The sequence below is a fragment of the Oxyura jamaicensis genome, chromosome W (assembly GCF_011077185.1).
Source record: "Oxyura jamaicensis isolate SHBP4307 breed ruddy duck chromosome W, BPBGC_Ojam_1.0, whole genome shotgun sequence".
NCBI lineage: Eukaryota > Metazoa > Chordata > Aves > Anseriformes > Anatidae > Oxyura > Oxyura jamaicensis.
Window position 1 is genome coordinate 229,945 of NC_048925.1, and position 21,493 is coordinate 251,437.

The window sequence follows — 21,493 nt, forward strand, 5'->3', positions numbered from 1 at the left end:
AAAGCATTATTGCGTAGACTATAAATTGAGTGTCTGTTAAACATGACACATTTATTGTAGTCACCATCTTTTCAAAAAAATTTCAGAGATTCTGCAATACTAAACTATTACTAATACTGAGCTAATAAAAAAAATAATTTCTAAGGGCATTGCAAAGATTTTTGAGAATATGACTTGTGTTAAAGCCTGGCAGAAAAGTAACTAAGCATGGGAAATTGTGCTGAAGGACTGCTGCAGTGTGTGTTGTTTTTTTCCTGTAACATTTTATTTTGACTACAAGTAAGACTTGCATCTAAATAAACATTTTAAATTTCTTAGGATCACTGAAGTAGTTCTATTCTGTGTTACCTTGTCAGTATCTGAAAGTTGATCTAACTTCAGTATTTTGTTTTTTCTTGAATGACTTTGCTGTTTTGTTACTTTAACTTCCATCTTTTCAAAACAGCAAAACTGAAATAGGAACTGTTTAAGATGGATAGGAGTCTTTTTGTAATCTCTTGTGGCTTTTCTGCATTGAGTCTCTTAGTGTGGCTGGGATTTGAGTGAATGAATTGAGCCACGTGTAAAGGAACCAAACTGATAGAATTACCTTCATTATTTTAACTGGAGTAGTCTGTTTTGCTTTAAACCATTTGGTGAATGGAAAGAATTCAGGTATAAGTGGCAGTTAGATTTTGTTTATTATATGCCCACAAACATACTTGTTCTTAATAGAAAAAAAACTGCCTGTTTTTCAAGCTATTAACTTTGAATACTATGAGAAACAAACTTTTACTTCTTGATGGGGGGCGGGGGGTTCATGCTGAAACTGAGGAACTACATCCACTTAATGCTTGGAATTGCATCTTTCTCTGGACTCTTTCTCTTGTGGATGTTTTGAAGTTTGCCTTTTAGCTTTATTAAATTATTTATTTAATCCTACCAGCAACCAGAAAGATGTATTCTTTTTTTCCTCTTTTTATACTGTTTGCACTTAGTGCAACTGTTCTGATTTGTATGCATATATATTTGATGTGGTGTGCTTCACAGCTGTGCCCTTGTACACTGAGCAAAATTCAGAGTTGGGTGAGGCCTATTCAGGAGAAAATGCTTAGCATGATTGTCTACTGTAATGCCACCTTTAGGCTTTCATTTGTGTAGTGCTGACTGCATTAAGTGGTTTGTAGACAAATATGAAAATAAGTTCCTTGCCCCAGAGAGCTTATGCTTTAAGCCTTTATTTAAACATACCTTTTGTATTGGAATAAGGTAAGTGGAATGAAATCTGTAAAATGATGTAGGGAAACTGTGCAGATACTTAGCTTTCTTAGTGCTCTATGAGCTAATGTACTTGAAATTTCTTCTTCTCCCTTCTAGTGAGTTGCTTCTATTTTAAAATGTGTGGATAAAACAGTTTGACAATTATAATTTATCAGGGATGTCTGGGGAAGTTGCTCTTATTCCTTTTAGTACTAGGAATACTTTTTACCTGCAAGAGCTATTCGCGGATGTGATTGTGCCAAGCCTCACTCAAGTTCATTTTCACTTCTTATTTTTAATTTTGTTATTGTGTCTTTTTAGTAGTGTTACACAGTGACTGATGATAAAGTTGTATGTCGTGCTATCAACTCTTCTACTTTTTTTTTTTGTAAGTATGCTCTGGGAAACAGCTGAAATAAATAAAATCATTTTTCAGCTTTATATAAACTGTTTTTTCTTTAAATTCCTTGTGAAGACTACGAAGTGCATACAAGTGTTACATAATGTATGCTGAACTGAAGTGATGCTTCACTAATGTTTCAGCTTTTGGACTTCCATCTCTTGCCTTGGAAGGTTCCGTGTTTATCCAGTTTTCCACTAAATGGTACTGCAAGTGTAGGATTTCAAGCAGAAGGAACCTGGTTGTAGTTTACCTTCAAATAAGAAGTTATTCAGTGCTACAAAATAATGGTATTTTTGCCTTTTTTTTGGGGGGGTGGGGTGGTTTAGTTCAAAGAAGACAAGCTTTTTTTGGATAAAAGTAGTGATCAAGTTATTTTAAGCTTTCTCACAAGCCTATCTATTTCTAAAATGTGTAAAAGATGTTTTGACTTGTGACACTAATACTGAAGTCACAGAAGTGACTTAAACCCCATTGTTCATAAAGCGTATCTATATACAGAAAACAGACCATATGATAAAGAGCAATAGCTGGGAATTTTAGAACATCTGTCTCTCAGGAAGTCTACTGACATTCTAGGTTCTTACAGTGGTAGTAAGTATTCTTCAGTTGAGTCATCCTCATGTAAAAAACTTGATCACTAAGTAGGAATGAAGGTGGGTTTTTCTTGTATTTTTGTTTGTTTTGCTAAGTCACTATAATGTTGGGTCTTAGGGCTGTATCTTTACCAGATTATTAATGTTGCCTTAAATGATTAAAAAGTTGACTGATGCAGTTTGTCATACAGTTCTCATACCTTGGCATGTCATAAGACTTCTGGAGGTGTTCAAATCTGATGGGGACTTCATCCAATTCCTAGTGCAGGAAGCCGTAGTTCTCATGCAATTATTTTTAAAGATGAGGCAAGAAGTTTTTTTTTTTTTTTTAAAAGGTTATTTTTTTCTCCCTCATTTTCCAATGCTAGAGTTCTCAACAGAACAATTCTGTATTGGATGGTGAAATAGTGAAACAAACTGGAGATTTTACTTGCTCTGCAGTAGCGCAGTTGAGAAAGAAGAGACTTCAGCTAGGTTGTTCAGAACTTCTGATCCAACCATCCCCCCTACCATCAATATCACCTACTGAACCATGTCCCTAAGCACCACATCCAACCTTTCCTTAAACACCCCTAGGGACAGGGATTCCACCACACCCCCTGGGCAACCTGTTCCAATGACTAACCACTTTCTGAGAATAATTCTTTTTTTTTTATAACTTCCAACCTGAGAACTATTTTGTTCTAATAGTTAACTGATCATAAATCACTGCAGAAGCACAAGTGTTTGCGCTTTCAAAAATGGCAAAGCTTATGTTAGGACTTGAATATTCTTTTCTTTTATGAATGTACAGTTTTTAGATAGCAAAATAACTTGAAATTAGCTTGTTTTGCTTTGTTCAAACTAAATGACAGCATAAGGAAGTTCTCTAAGCTGTCTCTTTAAAACGAGAATAAAATGGAGGTATATAAGGTTTAAACAGAAGTATTGTTTAAAGCTTACACTTAAAAACATCAAATTAATGCTACCCTTAACTTAGAGAAAACAGGGAAAGATGTATTATCACAAGAAACTTTGTTTTTTTTTTTTTTTTTTTTTTTTTTTTAAAGAAGGTGGTTTTGCAGCAAAAGGAAGAACTTTTATTTAACTACTTAATTGAGGGAAAGATCCTGAATGTCCATCTTTATGAAGAAGAGGGACTAGTCTGATGGCTAGGACTTGAGCATATAGTATCTTTGAATTCAGAGCAAAATTTTGTAGTTGTTCTGCAGCTGATGCTGTATCAGGCAAGGTAAATTAATGAATCTGGCCCAAGATGAGAGAACTGTAGGGTCAATTCATTCCGTAGCTTGGTTATTCCAGAGTTGCTCTGTTTTGGTGAGCATATTGCCTGCTACTTCTCCAGAAAGCCCTTTGACCTTGGCAAATAGTTTTCTCTTTCTGTTGTAATGAAATGCAGTACAGTTGGTGCTCAATATCTCTGTTAGTGTGAACATTGTTTTAATTTCCTCGTAGATAATCATGCGTCTTCCTTTCCTTCTTGTAGATGGTCACTCTTTTCTAAGATGTCCTGCAGGCTTGCTTATTAGGCCCTTCTGAAACTCATATATGCTTGATGCGCCTTCCTGACTTAAGAAGGATTTGATGTACTTGCCATAGCTCATTACCAAGGAAGCAAAGCAGCAGCAATGATCTTGACACTGAATAATATATACCTATGTATTTTTTAAGTCATAATGACGCTATAGTATATTTCAGTGCTGATGGCTTATAACTTTCTTTTACCTATTTATACATATACTGACCTTATGATGATAAGGTGAGGGTAGATTATCAAACAAGTTTGTAGCCGAAGGGTAGAGTTAAGGTTCCCACACCTAGTTTGTGGTGTGCTGTACTTAAGGTAATAATCTGTGAGGCAGTAGGTAAAAGATCATAAGGTATGTGCTGTTTAGATGTGTGTGCATGTTAATTTTAGATTTTTCTGAAAACTATGTGCATATATGTGTTTTTAACTTATTCTGTATGTAGGTTTTGCTATGCAAATCAATAGACTGAAGTTCTAAACTGCTCTTCAGGGAGCATCAAGAAACTTGAATTTGTCTTCCTTTAAAATCTAATAAAATTTAACTTTGGGAATTCAAGGCTAGAAGCTTCCTTAAATTTAATATCTTTACTACTTCACTCATAAGCTTCAAGTATTCCTACTTGTTTGAGTTTATAATTGTGTTTTTTAATCTTCTAACAATCTCTGAAATACCTTGTATTACAGAAATTGCTTCCTATAAAATAATTTCGGCTATCCACCAAACGTGGGGAAAAATAGAAACTGAAAATGTAGAACTATTTTTTTTTCCTTGTATCTAGCTTCTGGTCATGGCTTCAGCTGTCAGGTTTTTCTAATTTTTAGTATTTTAAAACTTAGTTTTTCTATAGTACTTTAGTTGGCTCTATTTAAATGGATTGTATTTAAGATGATAAATCTTTGAAATGGTCAAAAGCATACAAATGTTTTAGTGAATGAGGTTTAGATTCTAGGTGTTGTGGTGTCTTTGCTATTTTTCTGACCATCTTTCTCCTTACTATAGTGGTGTCACTGGTGTTATGCCTCTCTGCTAGGACATTATGAAAAAGCAAAACTATTTTTATTTGTTCCAGTGGTTCAGACAGTGTTATGGACTCAAATATTTCTTGCCAGCAGTAATGAAGCATGTCTTCAATATTGAAGACAGCTCTCTGGGCTAGGGAAACATTTCTTCTGTATACTGAAGAGACTTCCCTTCTGCTGGCCCTCTTCAACACCAGTGGGACTGTTTTTCCTCTGCCTGCTAAATAGTGGTTAGACAAGTTAACATGTTAAAAGTGGGTGGGGACAGTCTCTGATCTCCTGTCCTTGTCATCTTGATGTTCTGCTGTGCTTTTTTTTTTCCCCAACCTCAGTAGAAGGGGATCATGTTAGGGAACACTTTAAGATATCCAGGAGTTCATGGGGCCTGACCAGATACACCTATGAGTGCTGAGGGAATTAGCTGATATAATTGTGAGGCCATTTAATCTTTTTAAAGATCGTGGTGATTGGGATAGGTTCTAGAAGAGAGCAAACGTTAATCCTCATCAGAAGGGGGATCTAGAGAGCTATAAGCCTGTTAGCCTCTCTTCAGCCTATAGGAAGATGGTGGACAACTGACCCTGGATGCAATTTCCAGTCACCTCTTGGTCCTTTGTGTGTTTGGGAACAGTCAGCATGGCTTTATGAAGGAGAATTCATGCTTAACTAAGCTAATAGCTACAGTGAAGCGACTAGATTGGTATATGAAGGGAGAGCAGTGGATGTTCTTTATTTTCAGAAGACATCAAAAGCCTTACTATGACAGGTCCTCTACTGAGGATGTAAAAGTACATTTTAAACAACTGAACAATCCCAAAATAGGCTGAGTGGCCAGGCCCATCTGTGGTGGGGTAACTTGGTATAAACTCAGGTGGGCAGATAAATTCCACCGCAGCTGCTCTCCCTCCTCAAAGGGGAAGGGGGATAAAATATGACACACAGGGCTCAAGGTTTGAGATAAGGATGATTTCCTTAAAGGGAAAGGGGGGGGGGGGGGGGGAAGACGGGGGAAAAAGCAAAGGCCATGCAGAAGCACAGAGAGAGAAAAGCAGTTACTCTCTACTTCCCATCAATGAGCGATATTTGGCCACGTCCTGGGAAGAAGGGCTGTGATATTTGTAGCAGTTGAGCAGTTGTTTGGGAGGACAGATACTTCCACAAGAGCCCCCCCTTTCCCACCTTTTATTGCTGAGTGTGACATCATATGATATGGAATATCCCTTTGGTCAGTATACGTCAGCTGCACTGGCGACGTCCCCTCCCTATCACTTGCCCACTCCCAGCCTGCTGGCTCCTGGGAGTTTGGAGGGAGTCCTGATGTGGTGCCAGTATTATGCAGCAATAGACACAACACTGGAGTGATACCAGTGCTGTTCTAGCTACATGTGCAGAGCGCAGCACTGTGTGGGCTGCTGCAGGGAAAGTTAACTCCATCCCAGACAGACCTAGTACACCATCCCATCAGGGTTGTGATCAGTGACATAAAGTCCATTTGGAGGAAGTCATTAGAGTTGTACCTCAGCATTCAATACTGGAGCCAGTAATATTTAATGTCTTCATTAATGACCTGGATGATGAGGCAGAGTTTATCCTCTGCAAATATACAGACGATGCAAAACTAGGAGGAGTAGCTGTTATACTAGATGTTTAGACAGGTTGATGAATTGAAAAGAGAGGATCCTCATGAAGGTCAGCAAAGGGAAAATGCCAAGTGCTGCATCTGGGGAAGATGAACTGCATGTGCCAGTACATGGTGGGGGCTGAAGAGCTGGTAAGCAGCTTTGCAGAGAAGGATGTAAGGGTCCTGGTGGACAACAAGCTGATTATTGGCCAGCAATGCATCCTCATGACAGAAGGCCAACAGCACGCTGGGGCTGCATTAGGAGTGTTGTCAGCAGGTCAAGGGAGGTGATCCCCTTGACTCAGCGCTGGTGAGGCTGTGTGTGGAGCACTGTGTCCTGTTCTGGCGTCCCCAATACAAGAATGATACAGACTTACTGGAAGGAGTCTAGAAAAAGGGATACAAGGATGATGAAGGGACTGGAGCATGTTTCATGTGGGAAGAGAGACTGAGAGGATTAGGGGGATCTTATCAATGTGTATAACACCTGATGGGAGAGAATGAGGAAAGGGGAGCCAGATTATTTTCAACACTTCCATGACAGAACAAGAGGCAATGAGGACAAGTAAACCACATTAAATTGAATTTGAGCACAAGGAAAAAAAAAAAAAGGTGGTCAAACACTGGAATAGGTTGTACAGAGAGGTTGTGGAGACTCAGTCTGTGGATGTATTTAAAACCCAGCTGGGTATGGTCCTGTTTTGGATGATCTATGAAAACCTGAGTTGCAGGACAAAGCATTTTGATGTTATAAGGAGGTGTAACTTGTTCAGTCTTTCAGAACATTGTGAACCTGGGAAAACAAAAGGTAGCATTACATGTTTTAAAGCTTGGTTCCTATGAGTCACAAAACTTAATGTTTATAGTTTAATACATTAAAAATATGTTAATATGCTTTTTGTTCTGTTAGAGCTACTTAAACTACTGAAAAAAAATGAAAGTTTTGAAAACTGATGGCAATTAAATGTGAGCACATATTTTATTTTCCGCTGTCTTGTCAGGATTATGTAGTATAATCAGACTCTTTATTCGGCCTCTTTATAGAAAAGATAAAAGTCAAATTCAGAATGCTTTGATTACAGCTGCTTCCTCAGCTCTTTACCCTTGGAATATTCCGGAAGATGTGGTGGTTTTACTGTGCTAGGCAGCTGAACTCCATCACAACCGCTCTCTCACTCCCCTTTGTTAGAAGAGGAGGGGAAGAAGTAAAGGAAAGAACAACTCATGGTTTGAGATGAGGATAATTTAATTAAATGGGAAAATAATTATTAAGGAAAGATTATTAATTAAACAATTTAACTAAAGGGAAGGGACAAGGGGAAAAGGGGGGAAACAAACACAACAAAACAAGTAAAGGCTATGTGGAAGTGCAGAGGAAAGAAATTACTCTCTACATCCCACAAATGAGCAATGCTTGACCACGTCCTTGAAGCAGGGCCTCAATGCACGTGGCCGGTGCTCTTCTTCCTTTTTCCACCTTTTATTGCTGAGTGTGACATCATATGGTATGGAATATCCCTTTGGTTGGTTTAGGTCATCTGCCCTGCTGATGTTTCTTTCTCACTTTTTGCCCACCCCCTAGGAGGGTCAGAGAGAGTCCTGATGCTGTGCCAGCACTTCTCAGCAGCAGACACAACACTGGTGTGATACCACTGCTGTTCTAGCTACAAGTGCAGAGTGCAGCACTGTATGGGCTGCTGCAGGGAAAGTTAACATCCCAGCCAGACCCAGTACACGTTTTTACCTTGACTCTTCCCACCCTCCTTGCCTGTGGGGTCTTGTGTCCACTTACACAACCAGTACAGATTCCTTGAGGAATTTTCACAGGTGTCACTTTCCCAAATCCTGAAGCATATTGTGAACTTCCAGATATGCTGTTTGGCTGCTTTTGGTATTGTATAAGTAGACAAACGGAGAGAAGAGGATTGCTGATGCTAGGAAGTTCTGATGAATGGAAGTGAAGCTAGAAAAAAATTCTGGATAAAGGATCATTTTTGTAGTAGAGTGGGAGTGTCCTGGTTTTGGCTAGGATAGAATTGACTTTGCTCCAAGTAGCCTGTATGGTGCTGTGTTTTGGATTTTGGATGAGAATAATGTTGATAACACACTGATGTCTTAAGCGTTGCAGAGCAATGCTTGCATGAGTGGCAAAAGCACACTGTTATGACTGGCCCCAATGCTTTCAGGAGAGGGTACTTGGAAGACCCAGAAGGGTTCAGGTGGGCTTTTGGTATAGATGCCTTAGCGACAGAGCACGTTAAACAGTTGCCTACCTGGTCTGTTGTTGCGTTAGGGGGTGTAGCCAGTTACCTGTTATAGGTCCTATCGGGTTCAGGGTACTGAACTATCATGGTCACAGATAGGGATGTGCTACATTATTTGTCTTACTCTAGTCGCATTCAATGAGAGCTATCAGGGCTAGGAACAATGCAATTAAGTGCAATTTATTACAGCAACAGGAACAGGATTTTTTTAATTAACAGAATTTATTACAGCAACAGGAACTTTGGATTGCTGGCAATAAATTCACTGTCTGTAAAAGCAAGATAGCATGCATAAAATACACAGGTACACGGCCTGGCTATTAATGCATTAAAAGGCACGAAGAAATCTCTATAGATTCTAAGTTTCCTGGGGAGGCACTTGGTGTAACCAAGTGTTCAAATCTTACCCAAAGGTGTCCCAGTGGGGGGGGGGGGGGTGAGGCTCAGCCCACTGACTGATCCCAGAAGTCACAATGGTGTCTTCCCTAACATACTCTCTCTCCTAAGCCAATTTATATTATTTTCTGTCTTTAAGGTGGAGCTTGAGTGACTGTAGTCATGCTTATCTTGCTTACGATTGGTGCAAAGTTTTCTCACTTTGGTTTAAAAGTATAGTTTTAGAGAAATTCAGAGTGCATGCACAGTGAGGGGTGGTCACACCTTGGAGACGGGTAGCTTTTGGGGTGGAGGTGTGTTTTATTATTATAATGAGAAAAGTTCGCTATGGTACAGCATTTTGTCAAAAACATGACAGCTCATTGACTCAGGGTAGCAAATGTGCAGCTGATTGGTCTCTGTGCACAAGAACAGTCAAGTCCCTCTTGTCACAGAGCCTAGCCGCAGTGTCTCCATTCTGCTCTATGCTCTGTACTGTTTGTTAGAGTCAGCATGCCAAGTTCCTCCAGTGTAATTAACATCTAAGGTTGGAGGCCTAGGGAACATTTATGTAGTGTACCTACACTCCACCCTGAAAGTTTCTTCAGTGCTGTACACTTTACTTCAAAAATGAAACTAGTATTCACATTTTTAGTCACCTCAGGCGATTACTCCATACCTGGTCTCAGAGGACCCTACTATTGTAGGGTTGCTGAGGGTCGAAGAACAGCAGGTGCCAATTGCTACCACAACTGTGCACCGGCAGCAATATCGCACCAACTGAGACTCCCTGATTCCCATCCATAAGCTAATTCATCAACTGGGGAACCAAGGAGTGATCAGCAAGACTCATTCACCTTTTAATAGTCCCATATGGCCAGTGAGAAAGTCTAATGGTAAGTGGAGACTAACAGTGGACTATCGTGGCCTGAACAAAGTCATGCCACCACTGAGTGCTGCAGTGCCGGACATGCTAGAACTCCAGTACGAACTGGAGTCAGAGGCAGCCAAGTGGTATGCCACAATTGATATCGCTAATGCATTTTTCTCCATCCCTCTAGCAGCAGAGTGCAGGCCACAGTTTGCCTTCACTTGGAGGGGTGTCCAATACACCTGGAATCGGCTGCCCCAGGGGTGGAAACACAGCCCTACCATTTGCCATGGACTGATCCAGTCTGTGCTGGAGCAGGGGGAAGCTCCTGAACACCTGCAGTACATCGATGACATCATTGTGTGGGGTGACACAGCAGAGGAAGTTTTCGAGAAAGGGAAGAAAATAGTCCAAATTCTTCTGAAGGCTGGTTTTGCCATAAAACAAAGTAAAGTTAAAGGACCTGCACGAGAGATCCAGTTTTTAGGAATAAAAAGGTTAGATGGACGTCGTCAAATCCCAATGGATGCAATCAACAAAATAACAGCTATGTCTCCACCAACTAGCAAAAGAGAAACACAAACTTTCCTAGGTGTCATGGGGTTTTGGAGAATGCGCATTCCAAGTTACAGCCTGATTGTAAACCTGCTCTACCAAGTAACCCGTAAGAAGAATGATTTTGAATGGGGCCCCGAGCAACGACGAGCCTTTGAACAAATTAAATGTGAGATAGTTCATGCAGTAGCCCTTGGGTCAGTCCGAACAGGACCAGATGTAATGAATGTACTCTGCACTGCAGCCGGGGAGAATGGCCCCACCTGGAGCCTCTGGCAGAAAGAACCTGGGGAAACTCGAGGTCGACCCCTAGGGTTTTGAAGTCGGGGATACAGAGAATCTGAGACCCGCTACACTCCCACTGAAAAGGAGATATTGGCAGCATATGAAGGAGTTCGATCTGCTTTGGAAGTGGTCGGTACTGAAGCACAGCTCCTCCTGGCACCCTGACTGCCAGTACTGGGCTGGATGTTCAAAGGAAGGGTCCCCTCTACACATCATGCAACTGATGCTACATGGAGCAAGTGGCTTGCACTGATTACTCAGCGGGCTCGAATAGGAAACCCCAGTCGTCCGGGAATCTTGGAAGTGATTATGGATTGGCCAGAAGGCAAATACTTTGGGATGTCATCAGAGGAGGAGGTGGTCCGTGCTGAGGAAGCTCCACTGTACAACAAGCTACCAGAAAATGAGAAGAGATATGCCCTGTTCACTGACGGGTCCTGTCGCATTGTGGGAAAGCATCGGAGATGGAAAGCTGCTGTATGGAGTCCTACACGACGAGTTGCAGAAGCTGCTGAGGGAGAAGGTGAATCGAGTCAGTGATTCATGGATGGTAGCAAATGCCCTGTGGGGGTGGTTACAGGAATGGAAGCAGAACAACCGGCAGCGCAGAGGCAAACCCATGTGGGCTGCTGTGTTGTGGCAAGATACTGCTGCCCGGGTAGAGAACCTGGTTGTAAAGGTACGCCATGTAGATGCTCATGTGCCCAAGAATCGGGCTTCTGAAGAATATCAAATATCAGCATATCAGCAGGTGGATCAGGCTGCTAAGATTGAAGTGGCTCAGGTGAACCTGGACTGGCAACGTAAGGGTGAATTATTTAGAGCTCGATGGGCCCATGACACCTCAGGCCTTCAAGGCAGGGATAGAACATCCAGATGGGCTTGGTGGGTGAACCTGACCATGTGTGCTATTGCACAAGTTATTCATGATTGTGAAACATTCTGCAATCAAGCAAGCCAAGCGGTTAATGCATCTTCGGTATGGGGGAGGAGCGGGGAGGTCCGATGTGTACCTCAAGGGGATTCGATGTTGGGTGAGAATAGCCCATGAGTTGAATTGTATTATGTTAATTATTATATAATGCTGTTTGTCATCACTACCATGATTGCTACGTGTCAGTGTCCCATTAATGGTATCACAGTAACAGTCACGCAGATAATGATAAATGAATTTTGATAGAATTGGACAAGCACAGCAGTGTGATAGAACTAGAACGAGGTTCAGCATGCGATGATCCAACATCACACGTCATCTCTTCTGCCCTGAAAGACTGCTGGGGCAGCTATAGCCCAAAGTCAGTCACAGACTCCACAAATTCAGTGGACATTTTATATACATTCCAATTAGTCACCACCTTCATATATGTATTGGGAAGTGTGGGACATAAGCATGACATAAACAGTATGGAATAAGGGGTGGATGTTGTCCTGGTTTTGGTTAGGATTGAGTCAATTTTCCTCCTAGTAGCTGGTAGGGTGCTGTGTTTGGGATTTAGGATGAGAATAATGAAAACACACTGATGATTTAATTATTGCAGAGCAGTGCTTACACTAAGGCAAGGACTTTTCAGCTCCTCGCTCTGTCCTGCCAGCGGGCAGGCTGGGGGTGCAGCAGGAGCTGGGAGGGAACAGACTGAGGACAGCTGACCCAAACTGGCCAAAGGGGTATTCTATACTATCTGACGTCATGCTAAACAATATATGGGGGGGCTGGCCAGGGTGGGGAGGGATGGATCCAGTGCTTGGGGACAGGCTTGTCAGTGTGTGGTGAGCAATTGCATTGTGCATCACTTGTTTTGTACACAATAGTAGTACTGTTATTATTTTCCTTTCTTTTCTGTCCTAATAAACTGTCTTTATCTCATCCCATAAACTTTCACTCTTTTTTTTCCTGATTTTCTCCCCTGTCCCACCACGGGGTGGGGGGAGGGTGAGCAAATGGCTGTGTGGTGCTTAGCTGCTGGCTGGGTTAAAACACAGCACAGAGTGATTACTTAAATTAATTACTCAAAAATCAATTTATTCTGCACTTCAGTGTCCTTTGTTTTCTTGATGTTTTGAAGGCCAGGTTGGAGACATAAAGATTATTTTTTTTTTCCACTGTTAGTAGATGCAGTTCTAGGCATTATGTTAATTTCTAATACATGGAGCAAGTCAGAGTAGATCATAAGGAAGAGGTTCTTCACTGAGAGGGTGGTCGCACACTGGAACAGGCTCCCTAGTGAAGTAGTCACTGCACCAAGCCTGTCTGAATTTAAGAAGCGTTTAGACGGTGGACTTAGTCATATGGTCTGAATTTTTGGGTAGACCTGTGTGGTGCCAAGAGTTGGACTCGATGATCCTTATGGGTCCCTTCCAACTCAGGATATTCTATGATTCTGTAAATGTTACTATCTCTGAATGTAAAATCTCTGGTTGCTCTGTAAGAAGTCTTGTATGTGTCTGCACTGTAATCTATTTTTGAAGTGTTGTGTGGAGATATGAGCTCTGCTAGCAGGTGCTTGCTAGGTTCTGCACAACGGTTACCCTATAATGGTCTTACACTTCCTGGTTAGAAGTTACTGCAATATATTGCTAGTTTGCCTGCTTATTTAATGGTTGTGATTTAACCTGTCAGACAGTTAAACACTACACGCTTGTTTGCTTCCCCCTACCCCCAAGTGGGATGGGGGAGAAAATTGAAAAGTGCAAGAACTCATGAGTTGATGAGATAAGGGGAGCTTAATAATAATTGGGGGGGGGGGGGGGATAAACCAAGTGATGCATAATGCAATTACCCAGGCAGCCCCCAAGCAACAGTCCCCTCAATTTTTATTGTTCTGTGTGACATCCTATGATATGGACTATCCTTTTGGGCCAGCTGTCCTGGTTCTGTCTCCTCCTAGCTTCTTCTGTACCCTTAGCCTCCTTTCTGGCAGGACAGCACGAGAAGCTTGAAAAGTTCTTGATTTAGTGTAAGCACTGCTCTGCAACAGCTAAAAAAGTGTGTCACCTGCATTATTTTTCTCCGAAGTCCCATACACAGCACTGTACCAGTTACTAGGAGGAAAATTAACTCTGTCCCAGCCAAAACCAGGGCATTATTGAAATCCTTAAGGAGTGAAGGAGGGTGAAATCTGTAACAGACAGTTCTGGTGGCAGGAGTCCTTTTTTTTTTTTTTTTTTTTTCCCCTCCTACTGGTGATTGTGGGGGGTGGTAAGATTTTTATATATTCAAGAAAATACAGAAGTCTTATTTAAAAAGCCACCTAGTGTTTTCAGAATGGAGGAAAAAGAGGATTTTTTTTTTTTTGGGGGGGGGGGCTCTAGTTTCATGGTCACTGTGTAAGGGAAAAACTGACTTAATTGCAATGTTATATTTGTGTGCATGTATTTGTGTAGTTAAACGGTTTCATGTATAACAATTCTTAATTTCTGGCATTTAAGCATAATAGGAATTGACAGGTTTGAATATTTGAAGTCTTAAAGTTGTTCCAGAATCCTGTTCTTCTGATCTTCAAAACTCCATTTCTAACTGGTATTTTTTTTTGTCATTTTGTAGTGTTTTAATCCAAAACACCTCTTTTCTCAGTGGAATTTACTCCTTCAGATGTTTATGGCCAGCGTTTAAATATATCTTAGTTCCTCATTTTGTGAGGCAAATCAAGCAGAGAAGTTTTCATAGAGGCTTCTTTTGTCCATGATGACTGAAGTAGTTTGCTATTGCCCTTGGAAAAAAAATGAATTTATGATGTTATTCCAAATGTGGCCTTACTTGTATCTTGTTTTGTGATGATATAAAAAAGAAAATCTTCAGGGGAAGAATGACTATGCTGTTTAAGATTTTTTTTTGTTTGTTTTCATTTAATTTGGTAAGCCCAAGCTAAAGATAGTTGTTTTAATTCCATCTTTTTTTTTTTTTTTTTTTTTTTTTTTTGGTAATGTGGAGTTCTGGGAGTTGACTCTAGATGATTTTTTTCTTAAACTTTTCACAGAAGTCTTGACTTCTGATTCATGCAGTTGCTTTCAATTTCCCTTTTCTCAACACGTTCCTACTCTTTCTAAAACAGAGGCAATATATTAAGCTTTCCTGAATGCTGTTGTGCTAAGACAATTTTGTTTTAAAAGTGTCTCTAGCTACTTTAAAACTGATGAAAAATACTTTGTCACAAAAGGACCCTATCAACTCCATCATAGAAAAGAAAAACAAACTGACCTTTTTGATTGTTCAATTATATGGTGTAGTGTTCTCGCTTCAGCTGCTAATGTGGCTCAAAGTGGGTGACTTATCTTTACGAGATCAAATCTCTTCACTGTACATTGTTTGGAACTAGCTGTTCATTTTTACTTGGTATTCGCTGCTTTATTCATGTTCAGACCTCACAAAACAATAGAAATAAATTTTCAGTAATTAAATACTGGAATAATTATTGCATGTTACCTGAAACAAAATTCTTTACAGACTTCTTAGATGACCCTCAACAAACAAAATTGAATTATTTTTTTATTTGCTGCAATCTATTCTGCTATCCACATGCATAGCAAAACATACATTTTGTGAAGATTTTAATATAAATCTATACCAGTAGAAGCCTTTTTTTTATGAAGTCACTATGCAGAGTTTGATTCAGACATCAGAAACTATAGCTAGCGTGAGACTTAATCAGACTGCTAAAAATATTCAGGAAACTGAAATGCATTTGAATGTTAATAAGAGGATAGCGATATTTCAGTATCTTTTTCTTGCCTTTTTAGAATTTTACAGCTCTGTTTCAGTGATGGACAACCTAAGTCAAGTTAGCTTTCAGAATACTTTTACTAAAAGCAGGTATGTTTTGAGTTTGTGCTACTAAAGAACGATGAGTTCATCGTGACAGATGTTTGGCTTAATCTTTTGTTACCAAGAGAGCTTCTGAAAGCAGTAGAATCACCGTATTCAGATCTACAGAGCTTACCTCAATACATTTCTGATAGCTGATTTTTAACGTTGGGAGTACAACTGTTTTATCATGGGATCATAGAATGGTTTAAGTTGGAAGGGACCTTGAAGATTATATAGTTCCTCCACCCCCCCCACCCCCACCCCCCCAATGGACAGGGACGCCTTCTACCACCTTCCACTATACCAGGTTGCTCAAAGCCCCGTCTAACCTGGCCTTGAACACTTCTAGGGATGGGGCATCCACAACTTCTCTGGGCAACCTGTTCCAGTGCCTCACCACCCTCTGAGTGAAGAATTTCTTCCTAATATCTAATCTAAATCTACCATCTTAGTTTAAAGCCATTACTCCTTGTCTTATCACTACGTTCCCTGACAAAGAGTCCCTCCTCAGCTTTCCTGTAGGCCCTCTTTAAGTACTGGAAGGCTGCAATGAGATCTTCCTGGAGCTTTCTCTTCTCCAGGCTGAACAACCTCAACTCTGTCACCCTGTCTTTCTAGGAGAGGTGCTCTCTGGTCATCATTTATCAATGTTAATGAACAGTGGTTGATCTGATGTATGGTGTGTGTGTGTATATAAGAGAAGGCTTGCTAGGAGACAAATGAGTTCTTCATGGTCTGTCATTATAACTAAATCACTCTTGTTAATGCTTATATGGGTGCATACTACTTATTTTCATTCTATTCAAATACTTAAGGTGTGAATCTTTAGTTAAATGTGGGACAGTCCTGTATTTCTCAAAGGCGGAAATGTTCTTCTAAAATGAGTTGCATATCAGCGCTACCTATTTGCCTTAGGCTCATTAGTCTTTGCAAAGGTAACTGTTTGATGTCAAGCTGGAAAGATATATCAAGTGAACTAAATAGGTCCCTTCAGTATTTTTATTAACATCTGCAATAATTAAATAGAGCATACTTATTAAATATGTATGTAGTACAAATCTGAACAGAGGTTGCAGTTGCTTTGGGGGATACAGAATGCAGAAATGTCTCTGACTGCTGGGGATAGATGAAGTAATGGACTTGAATAGCAGTGGAAAAAAAAAATTGTCAGATCTTGTAGAAGAAATCTTTCAAACAACGTAAGAGCAATTCAGTGCTGGAACATCTTGCAGAAGAAAGTGGTAGTCTAACTTGTTGGTGTAACTTAATTTGAAATCAACCAAAAATCAAACTGATGTTTGGCAACCAAACTGATTGTAAATGGTTTAAGCATAGAAAATATTTCCTGAGGTGACAGTAGTCTTGCTGGTCTTCTGTTCTCACTTTGTGATCTGTTTTCAGTTTGCCAAAAATTTTTCTGGGGATGAAGAGTACTCTAGTGATGATACTTGTAATGAAAACATTTTCTGTATTAAAATACATTCTAGGGCGAGCTTGTTGGCAACATCAGAAAGGTAGCAACTAAGAATATTTATGGAGCCTGGTAAAACATGGGGTTGGTAACTTAAAGCTGGATAGGCTGTATATTCTAAAACGTGGTTTAAAGAAAAGCTAACCAATCAGGTGGATGATTAGTTGCATGGCACTAGCCACACTCAGGGTTTTGGGTTCTACAATCTCAGGTGCACTTTTGACCGGCCATGTTGGCACTGGATGGTGCACACTTGACCATGTGGTGCAAGAGTATTCTGGGTAGCAAGTTGGCAGGATTTATTATCAGAGTTTTGAACTAGATTTAGCGGAGAAAGGAATGTACCTCTGACAGAAAAGAACTAGGGATTGCTGAAACTTTAGGAAGCAACAAGGGAAATAGTTATCAATTGTCACAAAGGAAGGAGGAATTGTCACAAATTGTCACAAAGTAATTGTCACAAATAGGAGGGCTCCTATAAAAAGGTGCTGTGGCTGATAGCCCAGCTGAAGTGCCTCTATACCAATGCATGCAGCATGGGAAACAGGAGGAGTTGGAAACCATAGTGCAATTAGAGAACTATGACCTAATTACCACAGAAATGTGGCGAGATGAATCACACAACTGGAACACTGGAATTGAGGGCTACAAGCTTTACAGAAGAGAGGCAGGGAAAGAGGGGAGGGGGTGTGGCCCTCTGTTAAGAAATGGATAGATTGCAAAGAGCTGTTTCTGAGAAACAGTTGCAGACAGGTTGAGTGCTTATGGGTAGAAGTTAAGGAGCAAACAAATAAAGGATACCTTGTGGTTGGGGTCTATTACAAGCTGCCTGATCAAGGGGAGTCTGTTGATGTAGCATTCCTACTTCAGCTACAAGAAGCATTGTGCTTTCAGGCTCTCATCCTGATAGGGGATTTCAAATGCCTGAATGTCTGCTGGGAAAGCCACACAGCAGGCTGTAAGCAATCTAGGAGACTCCTGGAGTGCATCACAGATAATTTCCTGGTTCAGGTATTAGACAAACCAACCAGAGGAGAAGCGTTACTGGACCTGGTGCTCACCAATGTGGAAGAGCTCATTAACGAGGTCAAGACTGGAGGCAGTCTGGGCTGCAGTGACCATGCCCTGGTTGAGTTTGTGATCTCGAGGAATATGGGCTTGGCAGAGAGCAAAGTTAGGACCTGAACTTCTGAAGAGCAAACTTCAAGCTATTTAAAGACCTGGTGGATGAGATACCCTGGAACACTGTCCTAAGCTCTGTTCAACTCCTTTGTCCCTGGCAACTCTTTAAGGATGTTTTCCTTAGAGTGCAAGAACTCTCCATCCCCGTGTAAGAAAGAAAGCAAGCAAGGAGGGCGGGAAACTGGGATGGCTGTGCAAGGACCTGCTGGTCAAACTGAGACACAAGAAGGAAATGCACAGGTAGTGGAAGTAGGGGCATGTGCTGTGGGAAGAGTACAGGGATACTGCCTAGATGTGCAGGGATGGGATCAGGAAAGCTAAACTGAAAGAAAAAAAAAACAAACAAACAAAAAAAAACAAACAAAAACAGCTTTAGTATGAACTCATAAAGAAGAAGCAGTAACTCAACTAAGTAGTGCAGTTTAATACTTACAAGTTTGCTAAACTTTTTTTTAGTTGTTGAAATTTCTCTTGCTGGAAGTCTGCAGCAGCCCAATTCAGGCCAAAATGCAATGATAATTATCAGTTAACTAGTTCAGATTCCACAGTGCTTGTTAAAACTTATCAAATTACAGCAGTTTTAGATTAAAGTGACCCACATCTGTGTTCACTAACAGATTTGCACTCTGTTATGCATAGACATGGAATACATGTTTATTTGCTTTTCCCCATAACATGCACTTGGATGTTAATTAAGTTTTAACTACCTGAATTTCTAATAATGTGTATATCATACTTAAATAGTTTTGAGTTATTGATAATTTTACGGTATCTAGCTGTAGAGCATGTTTCAGATACCCTTATAATTCAGGTAATGTTTCATCCATTTCTTTTCCTTTCAGTGCTACAGTTCAGCTTTTAAGCAATAGTTTATATTACCTTGCATTCTCTTGTTTACTGAGAGATGTTTCTCTGCCTGTGGGGAGAACAAGGGGTAGAAAAAGTACTCTTGGGTTTTGCCTTAAGCCATTACCTTGTCTTGCCCATTTTCGAACTAGTGAATTTTATTGGATTTTGGCAGTATTTCTGGATATTCAGGCTCTGTTTCCATTCAATCTAGAGGAAAATACGGGGTTCTTGGCATCTAGTTTTCTCATGAGGAATCTTAATGTGGCCTCTGAGATTAACTTTCAGGGGCTAATTTGGGAAATCAGCTTCTTCTAAGAAGCTAGTGAAATAGCTTCTATAATCCATTCTAGACAGTATCAGAAAATATTTCAATGAGACAATTTTGCCACAGCTTTCTGATCAGACCTCACGCAAGATGCTTCATCCAGTTTGTAAGAGGAAATAAAGGAATGAATGTTAGTTCTAATTTTATGATCTTTGTGAAATATTTGATTAGTGTGACACTTTGATAATAAAAGGACAAATATGATGCTGTAATGAGGTAAGTCTAGCTAGATTACAAATCATATCTGTTTGAGGCAATAATATCAGACAACAGAAGGGAGGTAGTGATTATACCACAAGTATAATGTTCTTGAAATTAGTACTTTTTAGATGTTTATCTTGTTTTTCCAATTACAGCGACTTGCCATGAGGTGCTGAAGCCTTGTCTCATTGATTCAGAGAGACTGGACCTAAATGGCGCAGCATGACTTTGCTCCAGCCTGGCTTAATTTTCCTACTCCACCATCATCAACAAAGGTATGTTTTTGCTGTTTTGATCAGGCAGCTTCAATATTAAAGAAGTCTAAATGTCATAACATCAATCATAATAAAACAATAAATATGGGAAGGATGATAACAGATGATATATATATCAAGTCTTGCTGTCATGATTTAAATAGTTGAATCTTGGTTCTCGAGCTCATATCTCTAGTAGGGAGTTTCTGCTTGAGCACCTGAGTTCAAGGAAAGAAGAATATGGACACATTGCCAGAGCTGTTGTTAGATTAAGATTTCCTTCATCAGTAGCTTAAAATGAATTATTGTGTTGCTGGAAAAACTGAGAGGCATGTTCTTGCTTCTGATTTTGATTTGTCCTATACATTTTAGAGAATGTCTTTTCTTATTCCATCATCCAAGTGATTAAAAAAAAAATGCTTTTGAAAATAGACCTTCTGAAATGTCTCATCAGTTACTGGTGGTAGTGTGTGGTGCTTTCAAATAGTTGTGCACCCTCACTGTTGGCTGTTCCATCTAGACTACGATTACTTCATTTATGAAATGGAAAAGTTAGCTTGAGAACAAGAAATAGTGGTCCCTAGAATACTTGGAAAACAAGCATTCAGAAAGTCTTGAATGTTTCTTGTATAAATGTTTTTTTTTTTTTTTTTTTTTTTTTCCTGGCATATCCTTCTACTCTTTCCTAATTTGTGTGAATACAGAAACAGAGGCAGCACTGGATATTTCAGACTCCTATTATCTGTTTTATTTTTCTATTTGTAGACCTGCCTTCTTTCCTTCTTTGTTCTAATCTTTTTGAATGCAAAATCTGTATCTACAACTATGAGAGTGGTATTGCCTTGTTTTAATGTATTTAAGTTTCTTGCTGTCTTCATGTCCATGGAAAATATTCAGCCTTTATAAACTTGGGAAATGAGCTTGTGCTATTGTTCAATGCATAGTCAGCAGTCAATATTAGTTGACTCCATTGTTTTACTTATGTATCTACACACACATGCATGCATGCACTTTTTAAATTCAGGTCATTTAATGTTTTTATTGCTCTATTTATCTTCTATGCTGAACTAGCTAGCTTGTTTATTGTAGTCTATCAGCAATTGTCAGTTGCTAATACGGGTTATGTTAGGCTCATCTGTTCCTGAGATCTGTATGTTTTTAATCTGCTTGATTTCTGAGATATTCAACTCCTTGATCTGCTTTTTCCAATTTAATATGCTTTCAATAGGAAAAGTAATTAAATCTTAATTTAATATAGTGTCCCAATTATAAAACAATTTTTCTTCATGTGTTTCATGAATCTGCTGGAAGGGACTTACCTGCATACTTAAAATGCCAGTACAGTATGATAAAAGTTCCAGCATTGCCTAAGTACTATTCAAATATATCTGACGTGTGAGGTTTTTTTTGTTGCCTCCTTCCTGAATTGTGCAAAGCTTCATTACAAACATCTGTCTTCCATGAATCTTTACCTGAAGGAGTTTGATTGCTCTTCAAGGTGTGGTGGTTTTACCGTGCTAGGCAGTTGAACACCACAACTGCTCTCTCACTCCCCCTCCTCAGATGAGGAGGGGAAGAAATAAAGGAAAGAACAACTCACGGGCTGAGATAAGGATGATTTAATTAAAGAGAAATATATATATATATATATATATA

At 39.9% G+C, this 21,493-nt stretch overlaps 1 long non-coding RNA gene across 2 annotated transcripts in view; it reads left to right on the forward strand.

Moving 5' to 3' along the window:
* The window catches only part of LOC118155646, a 24,167-nt gene extending 2,852 nt beyond the window's left edge, over positions 1–21,315 (forward strand). For both annotated transcript variants that reach the window (XR_004745927.1, XR_004745926.1), the window contains exons 4-5: positions 19,739–19,858; positions 20,034–21,315. This is a non-coding gene — a long non-coding RNA (uncharacterized LOC118155646). The remainder of the gene's footprint in view (positions 1–19,738; positions 19,859–20,033) is intronic.
* The last annotated feature ends 178 nt before the right edge of the window (positions 21,316–21,493 follow it).